This window comes from Equus przewalskii, chromosome 19, assembly GCF_037783145.1.
Source record: "Equus przewalskii isolate Varuska chromosome 19, EquPr2, whole genome shotgun sequence".
Classification (NCBI taxonomy): domain Eukaryota; kingdom Metazoa; phylum Chordata; class Mammalia; order Perissodactyla; family Equidae; genus Equus; species Equus przewalskii.
In genome coordinates this window covers 39,627,246-39,651,230 of record NC_091849.1, presented here as the reverse complement: position 1 = coordinate 39,651,230, position 23,985 = coordinate 39,627,246, and the positions used below count along the sequence as shown (strand labels likewise).

The following is a 23,985-nucleotide window of genomic DNA, read 5'->3' as shown; positions in this document are numbered from 1 at the left end:
GATGCCACATAGCTTCTAGATAGACTAAGCCCAACTCTCTGCACATAGGCTTCCTGAAAAGGTAAAACCATCCTTGACCACTGGTTCCTAAACAGGCTTTCAGATACTCTGGATGGGTTCAATAGAGAGACCATAGCTTACTCACCATACTGCTGCCCAGCCATATTCTCCTCACACTTATATATCTTAAACTTTTAGACATAAATAAGATTCTGCCTTTATCTCTATTGAATATTATATCACAGGTCTGGGGTCAAGATTTTTTTTTTAAAGATTGACCCTGAGCTAATATCGGTTGCCAATCTTCCTTTTTAATTCCCCTTCTCCCCAAAGCCCCCAGTACACAGTTGTATAGTCTAGTTGTAGGTCCTTCTAGTTCTGCTATGTGGGATGCTGCCTCACCATGGCTTGATGAGTCATGCTAGGTCTGAGCCCAGGATCTGAACCGGCAAAACCCTGGGCCACTGAAGTAGAGCGCGCGAACTTAACCACTCAGCCATGGGGCCGGCCCCAAGATTTTTTTAAATTGTGGTAAAATATACGTGACATAAAATTGATCATTTTAGCCATTTTTACGTGTACAGTTCAGTGCATTAAATACATTCACATTGTTTTGCAACCATCACTACCATCCATCTCCAGAACTTTATTCATCTTGCAAAACAGAAACTCTGTACTCATTAGACAATAATTCCCCACATCCTCCTCCCCTCAGCCCCCGGCAACCACCATTCTACTCTCTGTCTCTGTGAATTTACTATTCTAACTATTTCATAAGAATGGAATCATACAGTATTTCTCCTTTTGTGACTGGCTTATTTTACTTGGCATAATGTACTTAAGATTCAAACATGACATAGCATGTGTCAGAATTTCCTTTCTTTTTAAGGCTGAAAAATATTCCATTGCATGTATATACCACATTTGGTTTATCCATTCATCTGTTGATGAACACTTGGGTTGCGTCCTCCTTTTGGCTATTATGAATAATGGTATTACAAACGTAGGTATACAAATATCTGTTTATAACCCTGCGTTCAATTTTCTTGTGTAGATACCCACAGGAGGTCAAGATATTTTTGAGTCTTGATTCTTGCTGTTTCTCCTAGATTTGAGTCATTAACAGAATGATCAGAATGTCTCCATGGTCTTTACCGACACCATTGCTAAAAATGTTGACCACAACAAAGATGTAGACAGACCAGATGACACAGCTACCTCTTCTGGGAATGCCAAAGAAGTAGTCATTAACCCTCTCAGGCGACACTCCTTCAACCAGCTCTGACTCCACAAACCCACGCTCTTATCTTGCCCTCTTTTCTATAAAGACACCACAGGAGACTTTCCCTAAAGCCTTATGGAACTCAAGATATGCCAAATCTACGGCATTTCCTTGAACCAAGCTCTAGCACTTTATCAAAAAAGATAACTGTTGCATAACCTATTCCTAGTGAACCCAGTGTAACTTCTGGAGAACACTGCTTTATTTCCTAAGCCCTAATAATCTAGCTAATAGTCTAATCTGATCTGGCCTCTCATGTAAGTCATGATACATTTTAATTGTCATTCTAGGGCTTTTACTGGCTCCATTTTATCTTTCTTCATAAACTTTGTGACAGATTTTCTAATAGACCCAGGAGAGCCTCAAATAACACACTATCCGAGGTTGCCTTGTGTTATGGGTTATCTTTTCTGTGTTTACATCTTAGCTCTCCACAGCAATACTGAAGGCTCCTTGAAGGCAGGGACATGTCTCCTGTTCCTTTGACGCCCTCTTCCCCATTTCTACAGCTAATAAAATGCCTTGTGCTTAGTGGGTGCTCAATAAATATTTCTTGGTCAATTGGGAAATGACCTGTGTTCACAGAAAAGGAGGAAAGAAATAATGATTGAAATCTCTGACTCCTAGCAGTTGGCAAGCAATCAGAAACCTTTGTAGGGAACAACAAAGGGACAGTCCTGAGGCTGGGGGCAGGAGAAGTGGCCAGTGGGCTAATGCATGGTGGTGAAGACCTGAAATAGGCTGGTGGCTGAGGAAAACGAGAGGAAGAGAGGCTTTGGGTCTTCCACGGGACTCGACAACCAGTGGCCAACAGCATGAGGCCTGATCATGAGGCTTAGTAAAGCACTAATTCTGCAGGCAGATAGGGGTGGACTCCCCTGGGGGTCCCCTACCCATTTTCAAGTTTGGGATGATGATGTAAAATACAGACCAAGTCCCCTTTGTTTCATCAGCCTCTGAAATGCAGCTACAGCTGGTGGGCAAGACGGCCTTGTTCAGGGCATAAAGCATGGCAAGAAGACTTCCAGAGGCCATGGTGAGGCTGGTTGACTGCATGATGGGGTTCGAGGGAGGGATGGTCAGCGTCTGAGGAGCTGTGAACTCTCTTCCTGCCTTCATCTACCCAACTTCTTCTTGCTCTCCAGTCTCCCTCCTTGTCATCTTTGCCCTGCAGCTCCTGAGCCAGCCTTTGCCAGGGGAAAGCAGGTGTAAGGACAGGGCTGGCCTACAGCTGGCACCCCCTGTTAGTCTTACACCAGCTGTGTGACCCCCTGACTGCTCTGATGGGTCGGTGCCATGCCATACGTGTCATTAAATATTTTTAATGTCTCTCCCCTAAGTATGAGGAGTGAGGTGCAGTGGCCTCAGCAAGAGGGAAGAAGGAGACACAGGCCTTCCAAACAGGAAGTACCGTCCCCACAGAGAAGGGCCTGGGCCCCGGGGGAACGCTGCATATTTGCCCTTTTAAGGGGAGGCCTGTTTGACAGCTCCTCAGTGTGTTTACGTTTCTGAGGACACCCTCCTCCCCATGGTCCCCTGTTAGGGCCCCATCTGAACATCCAAGACTAAAACCACAGGCTGTCAGCTAGGAATCTTCTAGCTTCACGGTAGAGATCAGAAAACTGAGGTGGCAAAGAGGAAAGGTCTTATCTGAGACCACACAGCTAGGGATAGAGCTGGGATTAAAACCCAGGACTGCAGCGCCACTACCCCACCGAGCTGGTCTTCCCACTTCAATGGCCCTTTTACCCCTCTTGCTCCAGCCCCGCCAAGAGCCTCCCTCCATTAGAGAAGGCCAATCTCTACAGCTTAGTTTAGAAACAGCTCCAGTCTCAGAGGTCCCCTCTAGACCAGGAGAGGGTTACAGAGATCCCAAAGGCCCCCTCCTTCTCCTCCATCAGAGAGAGGCTTCCACCTCCCACCATCCCAATTTCTCACCCACCCCTGTTCTAACCCCCTTCACCCCGGCAGAATCTTCCAAGTCAGACGGACTGGGATTTGACTCCAGCTTTGCCTTCCCGGCTGGGTGATCCTGAATGTGTTGTACGAGGTCTTAACCTCTCAGAGCCCCAGGTTCCTCATCTGTGACACCAAGATAATGACAGCATCTTCTTCAGCGGATTTTGGTGAAGAGGGAATGAAATAATATAAGATGCCTGGAGCACACTGGGCACTCACTAAAGGCAGCCAGCACTGCTGCTGGGCCTTCATCGTCATTATCACCAGCAAGGTGAGACCTGCCTGTCCAGAACCTGCAACCACGAGCCCTGCTCCAGGCACGGATGGGGCCACAAAGCTTGGCATGGTAGAGATTAGCCCAGCCAGACTGAAGAAGCTGCCCAGCTTTGCCTTCAGTCATTGGGAAGTCTGGATCAGAGGAGCTGGGCTTTTCCTTGGACTCCGAGCCATCTCTAGTTGGGAGGGTGAACCCTCATCTCTGACCTTGGGCCGGGAGTGGGAAAGATGGAGGTGGCCAGAGCAATTCATTTCTGCAAAATGCCTTTGGAAAGAAGAGCAATGGAGGTTCCCACCTCAAAGTAGAATTGAGAAGCAACATGGAAAAATGGGAAGGATTGGCAGAGCCAAACCCAGCGGACTTGAACTTAGGCCAGAGGAATATAACCTGCCCCCCACACACACCTTTCTATGGAAACTTCCCAACACCAACAGCTCCATGCCTTCCACATCCTGTCTCCTTGCCCCCACCCCTTCTCCCTGTGGGGACAAGGGCCAAGGACTGTCAGTCCCTAAACACAGAGTGACTGGCCCAGGACACCAAACCATCAGGTCACCACCAATTAGCCCTCTTGTGCCAATAAAGCTCCCCAAAGGGGTCTCCTCAAGTCCTCCACCTCCTGCCAGACCTCACCTTCTTAATGTCACATCCTTTCAGATGTCAAGAAAATAGATTTCCTTAGTTCAGGAGACCAAGGCTGGTCCCAGCTCCATCACTAGCCAGCTGTGGCCCAGGTGGCCACAGTGTAGCCTCTCTGGGCCTCATTACCTCTCTGCGCAATGGCAGAAGACCTCCTAGGTCTGAAGCCCTCCAAGGGCCCCAGCAGTCCTGACCTTCCATGCTGTCTGCTCAATCCCATGCCCAAAGATTTCCCGGGGGGCTGTCCTCTGCCTGCACTGAGCACTGCTCCCACATTCCCCTCCAAGCCAAGAAGCACTTCCTAGTATTTGAGTTCAATATCCCATTTGGTCTATAAACATGAAAATCCTAACACTTACCCCCAAACCCTGGCCCCTAGCCCCTCTACACATCAGTTTTTGCATTAATTAGGACTTCAAAAGCTCCATATCATTAGTGCTTATTCCTAAGTCTTAAGTAAAGGCAGAATATTATTAATACTTGAAACTCTATGTGCCAGACACTGGGCTATATCTACATTTCATCTCCATAACAACTCTCTGAGACAGGTGGCATCCTTTTAAAGAAGTTATTAAAAACAATAAACTGTGATTCAGAGAGGTTAAACAACTTCCTAAGGACACACAACTAGTTAGTGGCATAGCTAGGATTCAAACCCATGCCTGTCTGGCTCTAAAGCTGTAAACCACTAAGCCAGAGGGCTCATGTCCAAGGAGTACCCTACGCTATGCCCTGCTCAGAGCTTTCTCAAGTGTTCTATAGATTCAGACTCAATAATTCATGACTGAGCATTTCCTGTGAGCTGGGCCAAGTGTTTTCACAGCTCTGCAGTCTCATTTCAGCTTCACAACGACCTTGCGAGGTGATTACTATTATCACCCCCCCGCCCCTTACAGATTTTGATGTTGAGGCTTCAGTGGCTGTCCCATGGCTTGTGAGTGACACCCCGCTGCTAGGAGACAGAGCTGGAACTCACAGCCAGATGTTCCGACCCCAGGTCTAGTGCTCTTGTCACAGAAACAAAGCTCATTGATAAACACGTCCTTTAGCTCTTGGGGCCAGTGCTGTGGCTTTGGGGTATTCAGATCGCCTGGTCCCATCTTCCACCCCCACCTCCAGACATGAGGTCACAGGGCAAGGATGTGCTATTGTGTCTCTCCTTGGCCGCTCCCAAAGTGCATCCTGGGAGCCAGGCCGTGTGCTGACAGTCTTCTGTTTACCTCGTTTACTGCCCCCCACCGTCCAATAGCATCACTATCCCAACTTGTTGATGATGACCTTAAGACTCTCGAGGGTCAGGCAACTAGCTCAAGGACCACATCCTATAGGCGACGGGGCTGGATTTTGAAGACAAGTCATGTTGCACTCAAACATGCATGCTTTTATCCAGCTTCTAGCCCATGGGCCAGACACTGGCCTAGGTGATGAGGACACAGGAGCAAACAAGGCATGGTCCCTTTCCTTGCGGAGGTCCCCTTCTAGCCGGGGAGCCAGGGGAGTTGAGACAGTGGCAACACAGAAGGGTTAGAGAGACAGGTACTTTGGCAGCCCTGAGAAGGGGGACCTGGTCAAGCCTGGTGAGGGTAGAGAAAGTCAGGGAAGGCTTCCAGGAGAAGGTGACATTGAGCCAGTCTTGAAAGAGAGGGAATTAAGGAAGGGGGCAAGAGGTAGGAAAAGGCTTTCCAAGCAAAGGGGAACAGCATCAGCAAAGGTGTGGAGAGAGAAACAGCATGGTGTGCGTGAGGCCAGAGGCCCCACCAGTGACCTATTAATTTGTGGCTAAATTAACAGGCAAAGGGAACGGACAGGGTATACAAGTACCTTGGTTTGACGGCAGAGCTCAGGCATCCTGGGGAGCCTGCTCCTTTGCTCTCCTCTCCCCCCAGGTCCCCTGAGGCCTGGGTCTGGGAATGAGGCCTGGAACAAAAGGAATGTAAACAATTTCCTGCTCCACAGGCTGGAGATTTCTCCCTATACACTGATCCTTCATGCGCCACTGGGGGTCACCTAGGAAGTGGCCCCAGGCCCAGCTTCCCCACAGAGGAGGAATCTATGCTTTTCCATCCCAGGCTGACCTACCCAGGAATCTGCTCACCCACCTCCCCTCTGCCCATCGACATCACACCTGCTCCCACTTCGAGCCTCTGAAGACCATCCCCTCATGCTCTGTGGGCAGCAGACAGGCCTGGGGTCCCTCATAATCCTATCTACACCCGCTTCTACCCTGAAGCTGCCTGAATTACCAACCCTACCCCACAAACTCAGTTGGGTTCTGTTCAACTGCCATCAACTCTATGTGACTACAGACAAGTGACTTAGCCTGAGTCTCAGTTTCCTCATCTGTAAAATGAGGAAATAATAGTACATACTTCATACGATTGTCACAAGGATTGAATTAGTTAATATTGGTAAAGCACTCAGAACAGTGCCTAGTAAGAGTTAACACCATGCAGAGCCATATAGATAAGCTACTGTTATAATGATGAAGATACACGAATGTTGACTGTATGTATTACAGAAAGTTCTCTCTACATATGAATGAATCTGACATATTATTACAGCGGTTGGCAAATATCACAGGGGCCAAATCCAGCCCACAGCCTGTTTCTGTAAATACAGTCTTATTGGAACACAGCAGTGCCCACTTCTTCGAGTATTATCTATGGCTGCTTTCATATAACAGAGTCCGCACGGCCCACAAAGCCAGAAATGTTTGCTACCTGGCCCTTTCCAGAAAGCTTGCCTATCACTGTGTTACTAGGTTGAATCATATGTAAATGACAGTATTCAATTATGTTTAATCCACAAAATCATCAATTTCATATGGTTCAACTTAGTAGAGCATACCGGCTCATCGCGTGTCCTGTCTTACTCATTAAAATGGGAGGGCTGTGCTCCAATTCAGCTTTTCTAATCACAATAAAGTTATAATTATCATTTTTTGAGCACCTATCATGTTCAAGGTTTATCTCAAATTTCCCCACACCCCTCCTAGGTAAATACGATTCCCACCGCCCCCTTGCACAGACGAGGAAATCTGAGGCTCAGAAGGATGCGACGTGTGAGCCTAGGATTCAAATCAGGTCTCCAGACCCCACATCTGCCATGCTGTCCCCACTCACTGCTGGTCTACGAGGTTGCTGGGCGTGAGCTCCATCTCTGATCAGGACGAGACATGGAGAGCACGGAGACCTCCCACCTCCCCACTTCTCTGCAGGTTTATCTCCCAGAGAGCACCCAGGCCACGTGGTTGATGGGACCCAGCGCTGTGACTTCCCTGTCAGCCTCAGGACAGGGCTCCGAACAATCTGTCATGTAGTGTGAGCCTCAGGCGGGCCGGGGAGGGGGTGGGAGCACGTTCAGAAATAAGCAAGTTCTCTTTCCAGGACTGGGGAAGCTATTTTTAGCAGCCGCCTAAATTATGGTTTCCCCCTCTGCTCTGGGAAAGATGGAGAAAGCAAAAGTAAATGTTCTCAGTCCCAGAGTCCCCTCAGTGCAGGCTGGGGGGTGGGAGACGCAGAGAGGGGAGAAGGGGAAGGAAAGAAAGGGGCGTCTTGCTGGGAAAGTGAAACTGAAAATTCCCCAAAGTGACATTTCTCTGACTTGGGGGTGAATGTGGAAGTTGTGGATTTTCCAATTGGTTTTCTCATTTTGGGAAATGATAAAAAGAATATAGGCTTCTTTGTCTCACTAGGGCAGAAAACAAGCAGATAACAGCTCTCCAAGGCCAGGGTCAAGCATTCATTCATTCGTTCATCCATCTGTCCACCCCCTGAGTAGCTGCCATGTACAAAGCAATTTTCTGGGTGTTTGAGATGAACCTAACATCAAATCCTGTCCTCCCCGGGTTTACAGACTTCCTGGGGAGGCATGTGCCTCAACACACACAACCAACCAGGGGACAGGGAGGGGAGGAGGTGCGGCTCCAGGCCCTGGGACTGCAGGAAGGGAAGAGCACCTTCTGGCTGGGGTGATCTGGAACGTTTACCAGAGGAAGCAACCTTGAAGCTGTGTCTCAGAGGAAGCAAGGATGTTGGCACATGCCAGCGTCGGTCCAAGAAAGCACTGACAACCAAGATGTGCCAGACTGAAGACCTGGTGTCAAGAAAAGCCCGATGTGAGTGAGAGGCAAAGGGAAGTAGTTTTACCAGGCTGGAGTGTAAGGCTCAAAGAGGTACAATGGGAAACAAGATTGGGATCAGATAAATGAAGGCCTTGAATCCCAGGCAAGGAGGAGGAAGCCACTGAAGGATGGACGGTTGGTTGGCTTTTGGCTAATTAGTTGGTTGGAGAGTTTGTGAGATCTGATCAGAGCTGGAATTTGGAGGGACAATTCTGGTGGCACCGTATGGGGTGGATTACAGGAGAGAGAGAGAAGAGGGAAGAGTGAGGAGGCAGCTCTGTCTGTCTGAGCAAGAGTTAATGAGGCCCTGAATTGCCAAGGATGCAGAGAGAGAAAGGGATGGATGCCAGAGATGTCCCAGAGGGGTGTGCGTGCCAGCACATGCGTGAGCGGATGAGGAGGCTTTGGCAAGACGTGTCCCGGGCACGGAAAACAAGGACTCGGGCTGAGAATGAGAGGGAGTGGTGGGGAGTTCTTTGGGCAACAGCTGTGAAGTAAAAGAGGAGAAGGAATTTCAACACCCAAGTCTCTGCTCCCCATCAGAGCCAGAGCTCTGGGGCTCCTGGCCAAGGGGAACTCACCCTACTGTGACAGTGGGGTGCCTCACCCCCTCCTGCTGCCGGGAAGCCAAGCCCTTCCCCCAGTTCACACAGATGGGGCTGGGGATGGGGGGGGTGCAGCCTACAGCTTCCTCCTGTGCACTCCTGCCGGGTCTCCCACCAGAGCACCCTAGCATACTGAGAACTCACACCATTCTAGGCACCCCTAGGCTGGGAGCAGCTCCCTACTGACCACTCCTCCTGGTCCTCTTCTCCTGGGGTCCCAGGACAACAGCATTCTGTCACTTATGAGGGCAGGACCCCAAGGCCCTGTTAGGGCAAGCTGGCCCTGGAACCCCAGTTGGGCCTACTCACATGGTCATTCTCTGGACCCTGAGCAGAGTCTTCCCCAGACATGGGCCCTCCCTACAGTCCTGCTAGGTCCTCTCAGTGTCCTGCATTCACACCAGAAAAGGCCCTGCATGTGCCTCAGGGCCTGGATGGACATAAATCCTGGACAGCAGGCACATTCCATCTCTCCAGGGCGGAGAATGGGGGGGCAGAGGCTGGGGGCGGAGGGAAGGGAGCTGAGCTGACTCCTGGGAGGCAAATGTGATTGAAAACGCAGACCCAGGGTGACCTCTCACTCTTGTTCATATAATTCCACCCATTCACTCATTTATTCTAACAAATATTTGTTGAGCACCTAAGTACTGTGCTGAGAGCTGGAAAAATGCAGTGGTAAACAAGAGTTCAGTTCGGTGGGGAAGGAGGATAATTAAGCAAATAAACATAAGAAAGCGTAGATCTGGTCATGATTGGGGAAGTATGATATTTGAGTCTGAGGAATATTTGTGGAACTCCCTACCAACGGGGGTTCCATTCTACCCTGAATACTCTGCTCATACACAAGGTTTAGACGGGGCATGCCATAGTGGGATGAACGCTGGGAGATAATCAGAGATGCTATCAAAGATTCAGGGCCAGATGTCTATCCCAGTAAATGCTGTAAATATAAAATGCTGAAAACACCCAAAATACTAAAACATATGGATTGCTTAATAGGGATTAGACAGACAGACAGACAGACACATATCTGCTCACACACACATACGACAGCCTGAAGTAATTATCTGCGGGTTACTGGAGTTTAGGGTTTTTTTTCTGGATTTTTCCAAATTTCCTACTATAAGCATTTATTATTTCATCAGAAAAGATAATGTTATTTTTAAAAGAAGAAGATAAACCCTAGCCTAAAAATGGGGAGACGTAGGATAGAGCCCCATCTCTGCCCTAGCAGGCTACCTGGACGAGAGAGGAATGACTTTGGACAAGAGAGCTTAATTTCTTCTAGCCTTGTCTGTAAATGAGCAGGTCAAACCACATGCTCACCAGAGTTTCTTCCACCCCTGACACTAGGCTCTGTGCCACAGAATACACGAGGTGCTGAATGATGCCGGTTGAATGGAATCATATCCCCTGAGCTCCCATTAGTTCCTCATCCATTCATTTGCTCATTCATTCAGCCAGCGTGGTTCTAGCACTCTCTCCATGCCTGGCGCTGCTCCTGGTGCTGCCATACAGGGACAAACTAAACAGACATAGCTCCTGCCCTCAGAGAGCAACAGTCTCCCAACTCGGGGGTCCCCGTCCCCTGCTCCTTTGCTTTGATCCCCAAGGGCCCATCCTGTTAATGATTTTTGCCACCTTTTTTCCAAAATGCCTTGGGTACATTTGTCTCATTTCCAAAGCTCCAGACCTAGGCCAGCCCCAGAGGATCTCGTGCTGAGACCAGTACTGACCTCTCATTTCTCCCCTTCTCCAGCATCCTGCAAGCAGCTCTTAGAATAATGTTTCTAGGAGCACCGGACTCTGCATGCCTCAGTTCAGCATCCCTCAGGGTTTCTGGTCCAAACTGAAAGCCTCTTGCTTCACTTTTTAGGTTTGGCCATTTGGTGAGGCTCACAAACTCCATACAAAGCAAGCCTTGAAGTCAGATCTACATGCTACTGGCCGGTGAGGACGTGGAAGAACTGGAGCTCTCCTCACTGCTGGCGGGAGTGTGAAATGGTGCAGCCATTACGGAAAACAGTGTGGCTATTTCTTAAAAAGTTAAACACGGGGCCCACCCGGTGGCATAGCAGTTAAGTTCACACCTTCTGCTTCGGCAGCCCGGGGTTCCCTAGTTCAGATGCTGGGCATGGACATAGGCATCACTTGTCAAGCCACACTATGGCAGGCATCCCACATATAAAGTGGAGGAAGATGGGCACAGATGTTAGCTCAGGGCCAGGCTTCCTTAGCAAAAAGGGGAGGATGGGCAATGGATATTAGCTCAGGGCTAATCTTCCTCAAAAAAAAAAGGTTAAACATACACCTCTGTATGATCCAGTGGTTCCACTCCTAGGTATTTACCCAAGAGAAGTGAAAGCATATGTCCAAAGTCTTATCCACGAATGTCCATAGCAACTTTATTTGTAAGAGCTCCAAACTGGAAGCAACCCAATGCCCATCAACAGGTGAATCAATAAACAACTTGTAGAGTGTATCCACAGGATAGAATACTACTCAGTGATAAAAAGGAAAGAACTATTGATACATGCCACACGTGGCTGGAGCTCAAAATAATTATGCAAAGTGAAAGAAACCAGAGGGAAAAAGGGTACATACATATTGTATGATTCCACTGATCCAAAATTTGAGAAAATGCAAACTAATCAATAGTGACTGAAACCAGGTGGGCAGTTGCCTAGGGAGGGGCACAGGGTGGGCAGGGAGGGGGTGGATTATGAAAGGCACAAGGGGACTTTGGGGGATGACGGGCATATTCGTGATCTTGATTGTGGTGATGGTTTCAGAGGTGCATACAGATGTTAAACTGTATCAAATTATGTACTTTAATTATGTAAAGTTTACTGTATGTCAATTATACCTCAATAAAGGTGTTAAAAACAAACAAAACAGGTCTCTTCATAGCCTCACAAGATGAAACCACCAAGGGCTCTGGCCACCCTCTAGAACATTACTAATAGTATAAACCACGAGACGGATTCTAGGGAAGACCCCAAAGTCCAGAGGTAGGGGGATGGGGAACGGGCAGGCCCCAGGCCCAAGCCTCAGCTGGTCTGGTCTCATCTTCCAGGAAGTGGAATGGGACACTGTAGAGAGCATACGCCGTCATATTAAACCTGTGGCTAAGTGACTTAGTATCTGGGAGCCTTATTTTCCTCATGGGCACAGGCATGACAAAGCCCACCTCCCAGGCCTACTGTGAACACCCAATGAAGAGCAGTCCTAAGCAGCCAGCACAGTACCAGGCACATCACAGGCCCTCAGGCTGAGTTTCCTCCCCTCTCCCAGCCCCAGGCTCCTCAGAGTGGTGGCTAAGGTTCGGGGCTCAGCCCACAAAAGCATGAGAGAAGCTGAGGGTCCCCAGGAGCCAAGTGAGGAGCGGGTGAGAACCAGTGAAGCAAAAACCTGGTCCCATGCGGGTCTCTGGGAGTAGGACTGAATTGACAGCAGCCCAGGGCCTCTGGGTGGGTAAAAATAGGGCTCTCACAGCATGGGTTACAGTCCTGGAATTTGTTAGAGGCAGACGAGATGGCAAAGGGGATTGAGAATGGTGGCCATGACGTGGAGTTTTCAGGACAAGGCATCAAGAGGGATGTGATTGAGTGGCGTGGGGTGGGGGAGGCACCTGACACTTGTACACTGGACAAGCAAGTGTAGGAGATGCTCAGAAACGACCAAAGAAGACAGAGGGGGAGGGAAGGAATTAACATATGTTAGCCTGTGAGAGGGTTTGGTGCAGGGGAGTATGTGTGGGGTGGTGTGTATGTGTATGTTTATAGCGTGTTGTGTGCAGTGTGTGTTTTTATGTGTGTATGTGGCATCGTATGTATGTGCAGGTGGTGTGTATACAGATGGTGTGTGTATGTATGTGTTCATCTCCAGGAAATAAATACACAGGATTCTACTGACTTTCAAGTCTCAGTAAAAAGAAGACCCAGCTAGCTACCCAAAGTATATGAGCAGAAGAAACAGTAATATCACTGAAAACCAGCCCCTATGCCAATTTCAAATGAGCCCACCCTTAGTTTATAAGGAGCTGCCCAAGCCCAATATTTAGGAAAGGTTACTGTGGGGAATGTAATGTCTTGTCTTCAGTTGTCCATGAACCACACTGTGGCCTGGGAGCAGAGACCTTTTCCAAAGATGCTTGCACCTGCCATGGACCAGAGACTGAGTACTCACATCGTCATCTCATTGAATCTCAGAATGACCTAGTGAGGTCAGGATTTTCGACTGATGAGGACGCTGAGGTTCAAAACCAAGAAATGATACCACCTAGGGCTCTTTCCTGGAACACACCACCTCATTCCAACCCAATTTTGATTCAGCTCTGGGGTGTGTGTGTTCATGGGCATGTGTGCCTGTGTGTGTGTGTCCAGCAGGTGTAACTGGGCTTCCCTCAGGTGTATATTATAACGGGCACACACTCCTGCTGCCTCTGCTATTTGAAATTGTGGTGGTGTATTTTAGCTGCTTCCCCAACAAGCCTGAGATGGAGAAAAACAAAATGCTGACAATAACATATCCCCAAACTATTCCATGCTCCACACTTTACAAGATAGATATTCAATATGTTTCTAGAAAGAAGAATATTAACATTTACTAAGAGCTAGGCTGGGCTCAAATCTTCACATTTGTAATTTCACTTATCCCAACATCCTCAGAAGATGGTATTATGACCTGCATTTTTACATGTAGGGAAATTAAGACTTAGAGAAGGAGAGTAACTTGCCCAAGGTGGTCAAGTTAACAAAACATATGAACTTCAGAATGACTGATTCCAAAGCTCAGACCTAAACTTCCCACTGCATAGAGATGGCAGCACCATAGTAAACAGTCAGCACCCCTACAGCCATGGCAGCCTCCTGTGGTGCCCCATCCCTTCCCCATCACCCCATCCCAACTCTCAGGGAAGAACTCAGCACTAGTATGGAGAAAGCCTGTCCCCCAGCCAGAGACGGCAACTCAGTCCCATCATCTTACCGCACACAATGAGTCACAGAAAGGTCCAGGCTGTCCCATTTTCTGAGCCAGCCCCTTGGGCATGCGAGCTAGGCACGCTCAGAAGAGACCCCTGCTTGGTTTAAGGCTCTGCTGTCGCCATTCTGAAAGCTTTATGACTTTTGAACAAGGAGCCCTGCATTTCCATTTTGCACTGGGCCCCACACACCATGCAGCTGGTCCTGCCCATCTTCTACGGCAGCCAGCACAGGCCGTCTTTCCCAGGAAGAACGGCCCAGCCAGCCTCTCCCTGGGTGTTTCCAAAAATGTTACCCACAGTCCCTGAATGGGCAGGATGGAACAGAGACAAGTTACTTCAATCTGGGGTGGCTTCCTGCCTGAATGGCCTTGATAGGCAACTCAGTAACTGCTGGGCTGCCCCCCATCCTGGTCTCTCCTCCTTATCTCACCTCACCCCTCCACTCCAGGCTCCCTGGTTTCCCACCACGTGGTCCTACTCTCGCCTCCCTAAACACGCCATTGCTCAAGGGACTGTAATTCCTCGAGGGCATGGACACTTCGGATTTTATCTCCAAGGCCCCACGGGGCTCTTTCTGCACACGCAGCAGGAACTCGGTAAGAGCGGATGGATTAAATAAATTGCAGTATTTCCTGAATTCTTGACCCTCTCAGCTACAAGACATATCATCACTGTGATGATATTACATTACTCATACACAAAGACTGTACGTCCTTCTGCAATTGGATAAATATTAAAGGCAGGAGAACGTGTCAGCTTTGCAATACAGTAAAGAATGCTCAGAATGCTTTGCTCATTCCACATTTGGGTTCACCAACGGTATCCCGCACTCTATCCCCATGCCCGCCGCTGCGTCCTCCTCCTCTCCACCCTCTGTGCAGATCAGACCCTCTCCAAGCTGCCTTCCTGACCACGCCCACCTGCCTGAATTCTTCCAGATAAACCCAGAGCACTTTTGTCTGCTCTGTTTATGGACACTTCATTATATATTACTTCGTGGCACTTCGTGTTATTTGATTTCTTGTTTAATTTATATTTTGTATACCAGTGAGCTCTTCCACCATCTAGACTCCGAGCCCCATGGGAACAGCTCCAACACCCTGCCCTGTAGGCGGCAGTCCTCCGCTGAATGAAGAGCTCCGAGGGTGATGGGTGCAGGTAGAAAGAGAGGGGAGAGTCATTAACTCCTCAGAGATAAATCTTCATGCAAACCCAGGGAACTCAGGTCCTTCAACCTTTTCTCTTCTTCAGAGTCCACTAGAGGTCAAGGCATCCAGACCTTGGCCAGACACCCTTAAGGAAGGGTCTCAAGAGACCCTAGCAAGAGGCGAAGGCATGGTCCTTTTTAAACCTGCTCTCTTAAACCAGATCTTGGCGTTCCCAGATAAAAGGCAGGGCCTTTTCATTTCGGTTTGTTTCTACTCTTGCCCCTCCTCCCCACAAACAAAAGGCATCTTCCAAGCAAAAAGCCTAAGAGACATTTTTCCTCTCTGTGCTTTGAGGGTTGGGACATTTCCTCCGAGGGAAATGAGACCCTGCTTCCAGAACTTCAGGCTGCAGGAACTGGGTCTCCTCTCAGAACCCGCGTGGTCCCTCCCGACAGTTCCAAGCCCTGGGAGCAGCCCTTGCAGGGACTTCCCTCATTCTAAATCACCTTTCTTTGACCTTCGCATCCTGCAAGTCCACCTGAGTCTCTCCACTGAAGGGGTTTCATCTACCCAGCGGGGCAACTCATTTTCTCCCCCTCATCTGCCTCCTTGGTGCCCAGACATTGAGGCCCAAGACCCACCTCAGTCCGGAAACTGCACTGCTAGGCATCACCTCTTTCCATCCTGTCACCCCTCAGAGGCCCCTTCCTCATGCTCCTCATGTGAAATTTGACAGCCTGTCCCAGGGCTCCAGCACACGCACGCAGGCTGTCCTCTCCTGTGTAAGTTATCCCAGCAGTCTCCACGCCCAGTCGACTCTGCTCAGAAATGCTTCCAGTACGAGCCCTTTGCTCTCCTATCTGGATGCTCAGGCCCCCCTCAGACACGCAGGGCATGACTGTGTGTGCACAGAGTCAGGGGGCTGGACGCGAGTCGTGCAGGTCAGGCTGGCAGCGTTGACCTCACCTCACGCTCACTCAGTGAGCTGGTACCTGCTCTAAGCTTGGAACTGTTTCTTCAAGGCACCATCCTTTCTCACCGATTTGGCTGACCCTTGTCTTCTGGGCTCCATCTGCCCCTCTCTCATTTCTCCTCTTGGCCTCAGGCCAAAACCCCTCAGCGAGCTACCTGCCCGGACCATATCCTGGGTTCCCAGCCCTCTTCCCTCACTTTGGCTCTTGGTTTTCCCACTTTGAGCAGATCACCAATGACAGTGCACCCTAAGGGGCTCATCGACGGCGCAGATTCCAGGGCCCTGCTCTCAGAGTTTCTGGGTTAGCAGATCTCGGGTAAGGACCCAGGAATCTACCTTTTAACCAGTTCCCCAAGCGACTGGGATGCAGGTAGTTTAATTCACCCTCGGGACTCTTCCCTCCTCTTTCACCAGCATCTGAGCCAATCTTTGTCACAATGCGCCCCTTCTTTCCCGAGTTGTGATCAAATCCCCCAGGTTCTAACGCATGGCTGCAGAGTAAAATCACTTGGCATTTTTCAAAATAGCGATGACTGGACCCCAACCAGAGCTAATTAAAAGAGAATCTCTGGGTGGGTGTGGGGGAGCTGCTAGGGTGCGCATCTCATCCTGGTTTGCTCAGGACTGACCTAGTTTGAGTACTGAAAGTCCCACATCCCAGGGAACCTCTCAGTCCTGGGAAAACCGGAACAGTTCACCCTACTGCACTCTGGCGTCTATAAATCGCTCCAGGTGATTCTAATTTGCAGCCAAGCTTGCAAAACACTGGTCAAGAAATGCCTCTTGCTATCAGCCACTCCCCCAGCATGCCCTAAGGCCAGAGCTCACCTGCCTTTTGTTTTCATTTAGCTCAAAGGATCTCAAAATTTGTTCCTCCACCAGCAGCATCAGCATCACCTGAGAACGGGTTAAAAAAAGGTGGAGCCAATTCTAAAACTTTCCTCTTCTCTCAGCTACAGACAGATCCTTTAAAAATCCCGACCAAGAACCACAGACATTTACTGACTTGAGTGAAGTGGGGATTAAGGAGTTAACTGTCAGGCAGGAGCTTGGTGGTGGAGGTGGTTTGAGGCTGGAAGGTCAGTCCCCAGGGAGGTGTGGAGGTGATCAGAGGGGGCTTGGTTTTGATTCGGATGCAACAAATGTTTACTGATCATTAACTAACTAGCTGGCTTATTTATGCTGTCTCATTAAATCCAACGCTAACTCGTCAAGTGCTGGGGTTTTGTGGCATCCAGACATGAAACTTCCCTCTTCTTGCTCGAGTTCAGGACCAGTTGAGAAACAGATACAAGAAACAGACAGATGGAGGTCACAGTATCAGCCATGTTCCGGATAAAGCTGTGGGAGTATGTGGCTTTATATCTCTGGTCAAATGGACATCCCGATATCGTACTTATGAGTGAGGCCAGCTCACATGTCCAGTTGTTGACATAGGAGGGTGACCGTGGACCTCCCCATAGGATCAGGCTCCTGATCTTACTACCCAGAGCTGGCCAGATGCATCTACCCTGTAGGTGGCAGATCCCAGAGAGGGGAGGGAGTGTAGGCAGACCCAGTTCACAACTTCTCCCAGAGTCATTGGTTAGAGATGCCTCGCCTCTTCCCTTGAGGAAATAATGGGGAGGAAGAGTCATGAGAGTAGGCAGCCAGGGTTCTCCACCCCGGTGCATATTAGAGCCTGTCATGCCCTGGTCCCACCCCTTCAGAGATGCTGACCTGGTCTGGGGAGGGAGCTGGGTATTGATTATGTACAAAAGTTCCCCAAGTGATGCCAAAATGCCATCAGCATTGAGTAACCACTCTTGGGAGATCCTCTCCTGGAAGTGAGAAGCCAGGACGTTCCTCGCTAAGGGTTGTGGTTGTGCCTATTTCACAACCAGGGAAAGGAGAGCTCAGCAACCTTGAGCATCCTGCCCTGTGCCCAAAGCTAGGAAACAGAATGGCAAGGATGAGGAATGGCAGTGAATGGATCAGCTTACTACAAATCTCGGGGGGGGGGGGGGGGCGTGGAGGTTTTTTTCAGTTGGGTTGGAGTCAAATCAGCTAAACCAGCAGTTCTAGAATCTCCTGGAAGGCTTGTTAAAATGCAGCTCCCTGGGTCCACCTCCAGAGTTTCTGATTCAGAGACAGAGCTGTGTGGCTGTGAGAAGAGCACGGGCTTTTGACTTAGGCACGTCTGGGTTCCAGTCATGGCTCTGCCACTGCCTGGTTCACTCACCCTCTCTAAGGCTCAGTTTCTCCATTTGTCAAATAGAGATCTCAGGAATAATGACTTCATGTGTGAGTTGAATGAGGTCACGTGAAACACCCAGTATGTGCCTGGCCCATAGTAGGAATGGGGAAAAATGGGAGATGTGATTACTATGTGTAGGTGTTATTGTTATTTAGGGATGGCATCTCTGAAAAGAGCGAGAGAAGGTTTGGATGCAGGCAAGACCATGGAGAAAATGAGCCAAGACTTAAAGGATGCAGGGAGGGGAGGCGGAAACGGGGCAGAAGCCAGGGCACAGAAGTGGGGACAAGCGATTCGTGTGCAGAGGGCAGGGATCTGCTGAGATCTGGATGGGAGAGGGGCTGGGATTCAGTCACCCAAAATAGAACTTCCTTCTCTCCAAGCTCACAATTTACTCCCCGCCTCCCATCTCTCTGGGCCACACTCCACATGCCTCTGTCCAGACTCATTTGTTAGAACGCCCCCCCCCCACTGCACCCCCACCCCTGCCCTAGGGACTCAAGGAATCTCAGCAATGCGTCCAATTCTAAGCACCAGAGGAAAAGAAGCAAAATAAAAGGGGGAATACGCTCTCTAGGCCTGGGTCTTATATGACTTCCCAAAGCCCCCAGCCTAACTCTCCCCAAGAAATGGCCATTCTGAGTCAGCATCTGGTTAGACATACCCACACCAACAGGTTAGGGCACCAACAACCTGCCTCCCTCACCCAGCCACGAAGTGTTCTCTGCCGTCTCTGCAGCCCACGCCCCTTCCTTCCTCATAGGCGGACTCAACGCTCATCTCCCTGAGGTCCTCCCCGATGAACGTCACTTGATTGCAGAGTCTCTTCCTCCGTATGTGCCTTTATCCATCCAGCCATTCATTCCACAAACGTCCACTGAGCATCTACTCTGTGACCAGGCACCGTGCCAGGCAGCAGCAATTCCAGTACGACAAAGACACAGTCCCCACACCCCTGCAGGCTAAGGAAGGGAACACTAGATTTGGAGCTCACGCAGTCCAAAGGAGAAAATGGGGCTGCCCTGTCACGCTCTTCAAGTTCATGCTCATGTGCTTCAGACCTCTTTTCTAACATGAGAAGAGACCTCCCAGCCACAGGTTGGTTGTGCCTAACCCTCCTCCTCTCTCTCCTGCACACAAAAAACACACCAAAGAAAACACACCCGTATCAGACACGGATAACACACTTCATGGTTCCACGTTGCTTTCCATCCTGTAGACTTTAGAAATTTGTCTAAGCATATCATCTTCTGCCTTGACCTCTATATATGGCATCTTAATGACCATCTCAACCAAGATTTATTGACATGTTTGGAAGTACCAGACACTGGAGATACAGAGATGAATGAGATATATTCCTGAGCACCTAGAGGTCACAGTCTAGTGGGAGAGCCGTGCACATAAACAGACAGTCGTAATACAATATGAGGCATTGTGATGTGAGGGGAGAAAGGCATCTAATACAGCCTGGTTCTTGACCGGGGGACACCCAGAGAGGCTTCCTGGAGGAGGCAATGAAGCGAAGCAGTAAGTCTGAAATTGAGCCTGCATATCAACTTGGCTCCTGCCATTTCAGGTCATCTTCACCACTTCTCACTGACTTCACTCCCTTCCCCTCCTTGCCCCTCCATCTCAGAAGGCCCAGGGCTCTGGGGCTTTTGGAAAAATGAATCCATGTGCACATGGTGTGATGGTGGGTGGATTTTTTCCCCTCCTTTTATTTAGAGTTAATGTTAGAACACCAATAACTAATTATGTAATATAAGCTAAATACATAAAGCAAGAGGTTCTTTCCCTGGCTATTTTTAGGTGGGGCCCAGATATCCGCCCGTGCCTTTCAACTCCAGGGCAACCGAAGGCCACAGCTGAGTTTTCAAATGTCGCACCCCAGACCTTCCTAGCTGGAAGACAGCTACTGGCAGACAGAATAGGGCAGGACTTTGGCCAACTCAAGGGCTGAGAGTCAGGGCTGTACCAGGCTCTGCGAAGAAGGAGCCCCAGCTGCGAGTCAAAGGCCTCTTTAACCAGGGAAGCAGCGTGGGGAGGAGGGTGTCACAGCACGCTTTTGTCAAGCACTGTCATCCAAACAGGTAGGGAAAATCATTGTTCGTGTCAAGACTGAAGGAGAACAGAAAGATGGAAGTTTTCACACACATACGAATGGGAGAGAACGTGAAAATCCACGCCTTCACTAACATGGAAAGAGACTTCCTGTGACAGGAGCGGAACGCCCGGATTTTACCCCCGGGGGAAGCCAATCCCCCTTTCTCTGGGGATTTTGTACATTATTCTAGGGGCTACATTTTACGTCACTGAGTGCCAGCTAAAGAACCTTGGCTCCAAGACTCCTTTCTGCCAAGCAGCAAAGGCCTGGGGAATAGGATGGAGCCGAGAATCTAGAATTTTAGCTTCTAAACTTGGCTCTGCCACTAACGAGCTGTCAGACTTTGGGAAAGCTGACTTCTTGAAGTCTTCCCTTCTTCATCCGTCAAAAGAGAACATGACAGGACACACCTCATAATGTAGCCATGAGGAGTGAGTGACAATTCAGGAATAATATGACATATGATACAGAGTATTTTATAAGAAAAATATTTAAAATATTTCTGAATATATTTTGCTGCTGGGAAATCCAGGTATTTAACTTTTTCTCCTTTTCTTTCCCTTGTACCCTTCTAATATCAGAGCTAAGCTATGACCTTATTTCCCCCAGGGCAAAGAAGACCTATAGGCTCCAGAACAGAAAAGGTCCATAGAGTGGGGCACGGTTGCTAAGAGGAAATGTTGTTTTCTCCAGACAGGAAGAGGGAATAAAACAGCTTTCTAGGACTAGGAGGGAAAGGAAATAAATGGCCAGCGTTTCACACCCTTCTCCACTTGGGGTCGGGGAGAGACATCATTAGAATGACCCAATGACTTGGAAAGTCCCAGAACAGGGATGTGCACCTGGGGAAATGCCAAGCCCGTTGGAGAAGCTCTGCCTTCAGAGCAACAGGGCTCTGCCAGGGGCAGGTGCGCAAGGACTGGGGGCTGCCCTGGGGCCCACCCATCTAGAGCCCTTTCACCCAGGCAACAGCTGGACCCTCAGGCCGTGCAGGTGCACGTAGGTCTTGGGAGAGCCACGGGGCCTGAGGAAGCCACAAGCTTCAGCAGTATGTGCCAGGTCCCCCTTCAAAAGCTTCAGGGACAGGACCAGACCTGGCCCCTTCTGTGGATTTCAGCACAGGGACCCAAGAAGCAGAGAGAACACAGAACAAGTCAGGGGAGATCAGCAGGAACCCTGTGGCCCCAAGGCCCTCCCAGCAGCCTTGAGAATACAGGAGCTTCCTTGCCACCAGACCATCTGGGGAAGAGGCCCAGAGGAGCCACCCCCAACCCCCAATTCTGACTTCACTGGACCGTGATCCACTGTGAGCCGGGTCTCACATCAGAAGAGACTAAAGAACCCTCGTCTATCAAGCTAAGATTTTTATTGCAAGTCATCAATTTTAGGAAATAATTACTTTTTCCTGCACTTGTGAGTTGTAATGTATACATTTTCACTACCCATTTCAGTTGTCTTCAATAAATATTAGCAGCTATCATCATCATCATCATCATCGCTAAACAGGTTATTCTCAGATTGACAAGAAGGGAGGGATGAGGACAAGAGCAAGAGAGAGTGCTCCTTGCTTCAGATCTGAGTCGTGGGGGGCTGAGGGAGGCTGGGGGGGTCAGGGGAGACGCAGCCTTTGGGAGTCACCCCCTCACTGGAGTCTCTACCCTCTCCCGTTCTTATTCTCCGCAAACCTAGTCAAGCCCTCCCTTCCACCCAGGTTTCACTCGAACTAGTCTGTCGATTCCTCTGCCCTTTCCTCACCGAGGGGGCTGCAGAGAGGGAGCGCCAGGCCACCTGCCCCTCAGCACCTGCCTGGCCTGCTCTGTAGGGTCCCGAGGGCTCCTCACCACCCCTGCACACACACACTGCTGTCTTTGTGGCTTGGCAGTGTGGCACAGTGGTTAAGGGCCAGAACTCCAGAGTCAGACGCCTGAGCGCAGATCCCAGAGCCACTTTTTTCATCTGCTGTGTCATCTCTGGCAAGTTACTCTCCCTCCCTGTGCCTCAGTTTCCTTATTTGAAAATGAGAATAACAGTAGTCTGCCCCATAAGGTAATGTGGGCAATAAATGAGTGGGCTCCTATACAGTGATGCGTGTCGTGCCTGGCCCCTAATAGCACTGTGCATCAATAACTCCACACTTCTCAACGAGGTTTCCCACGACTATTTAAACTAGCCCGTCTCCCAGCACTGGCCACCTCCCTTCTCCCTCCCCATTTTCCACATAGACTTCTCACCATTTGAGATGCTCTATACTTTACTTATTTATTATCTCTCTCCCTGAGACAGTCTGTCGATCATTCATTGCTATATCCACAGTGCCTAGAATTACTGTCTAGTACATAGCAGGCCCTTGTAATAAAGAACAAATCTAGGAAACTTTACTTACTAACTGTACAACCTCAGGCAGATGATGTAACTCCACATGCCTCAGTTTACTCATCTGGAAAATGGGGTTGTGCCTATAGCTTCAAATTAATGTGAGGATTAAGTGAGATAACATTGGTGAATGTGCCCACTCCAGCCCTTCATACACGGTGAATGGATGCCGGCTGATCTGGGAGGACCAGTCTCGGCCTGACTCCGCAGGCCCTGCAATGGTTAATCCCGGAATCTCCTTCCCCAGGCACGGTAAGGCTGGACTTCAGGGCCACTGGCAGCTGTCCAGGTGAAGGATAAATGTCAGAGGTGGGTGCCTGCAGAGGTGCCCTGGTCCTGATGCAGAGCCTTGACCCCGGCAGCTGGAGTCTCTCCCCACCCCCGCCTGCTGAGAGACGCTGCTGCCTGGGCCTAAAGCATTTGGGAGCGAGTGCAGAAGCTGAGCGGTGGGAACCTCCGCCCGCCTGGGTCCCACGCCACATCCTGGCCTTGGGGGAGGTGGGCCCAAGGCCTGGACTTGCTTCCCAGCCATTCCCAGGCGGCCTGCTCTCCTGGTGGCCAGCTGAGCTGACTGAGCCGGAGGGCTGTGGGGGCAGGTCTGTCCCTCAGCATCGTCCTGTCCCCACCCACGAGGAGGAGGACACAGGCCTCAGCACCAGGAGGGTCTGGATTCAGAGCTCAGCCTTAACAGCCCTGAGGCCCACCCGCCTCCCCAGCCTGGGGGAGGGAGTGTGTTCAAAGGCAAATGAGCCTCATGTGGCCAAGTCAGAGAGAACACACTGAAGAGCTGACTCCAGCCAAGTTCTTCTCCCATTTCTCCCAATTCTCCAGCTTTCCAGCAATTTACCCAAGGGTCCATCCCTCTCCATGACTGGTGACCCAGAAGGAGATGAAAACAGACAGACACACAAGCTCAGCGTGGATGGTGAAGCTGAGTAAATGAAACCCAGCATTTATCCCATGGCTTCATTCATTCCACAGTCATATATGGAACCCCCACTCTGTGCCGGGCACTGCACACAGTAGGGATGTGGCAGGGAATCAGACAGACCTGGTCATCAAAAACACTCTCTGACAGGCAACAGATACTACTGGCGACCAGGTCGGGGAGGGGCAGCCATGCAGGGTAGAGCTGCACAGGGTAAGATGGGAGGATAGGTGAAGGGTTTCTAACAGCCCGGGGGAAGAGGGGGAGCCAGGAATCCAGGAAGGCTGAGACAGGATGCTTCTGTAGGCACGGCCTGGGGGAGAACACGAGAGCTCGCGAATGGGGGAATGC

At 49.9% G+C, this 23,985-nt stretch overlaps 1 protein-coding gene across 17 annotated transcripts in view; it reads right to left on the bottom strand.

Annotated features, from left to right (window-relative positions):
* DAAM2 (dishevelled associated activator of morphogenesis 2) overlaps positions 1-23,985 on the bottom strand; it is a 105,291-nt gene that overhangs the window by 44,782 nt on the left and 36,524 nt on the right. For 5 of the 17 annotated variants that reach the window (XM_070586035.1, XM_070586025.1, XM_070586029.1 and 2 more), the window contains exon 2: positions 5,979-6,074. The exons of 9 other annotated variants lie outside the window; for them this stretch is intronic. The gene's annotated coding sequence lies outside the window, so the exon portion shown is untranslated. Of the gene's footprint in view, positions 1-5,978; positions 6,075-7,279; positions 7,465-23,985 lie in introns of those variants that run through there. 3 more of the 17 variants (XM_070586026.1, XM_070586031.1, XM_070586036.1) reach the window with 2 other exon arrangements.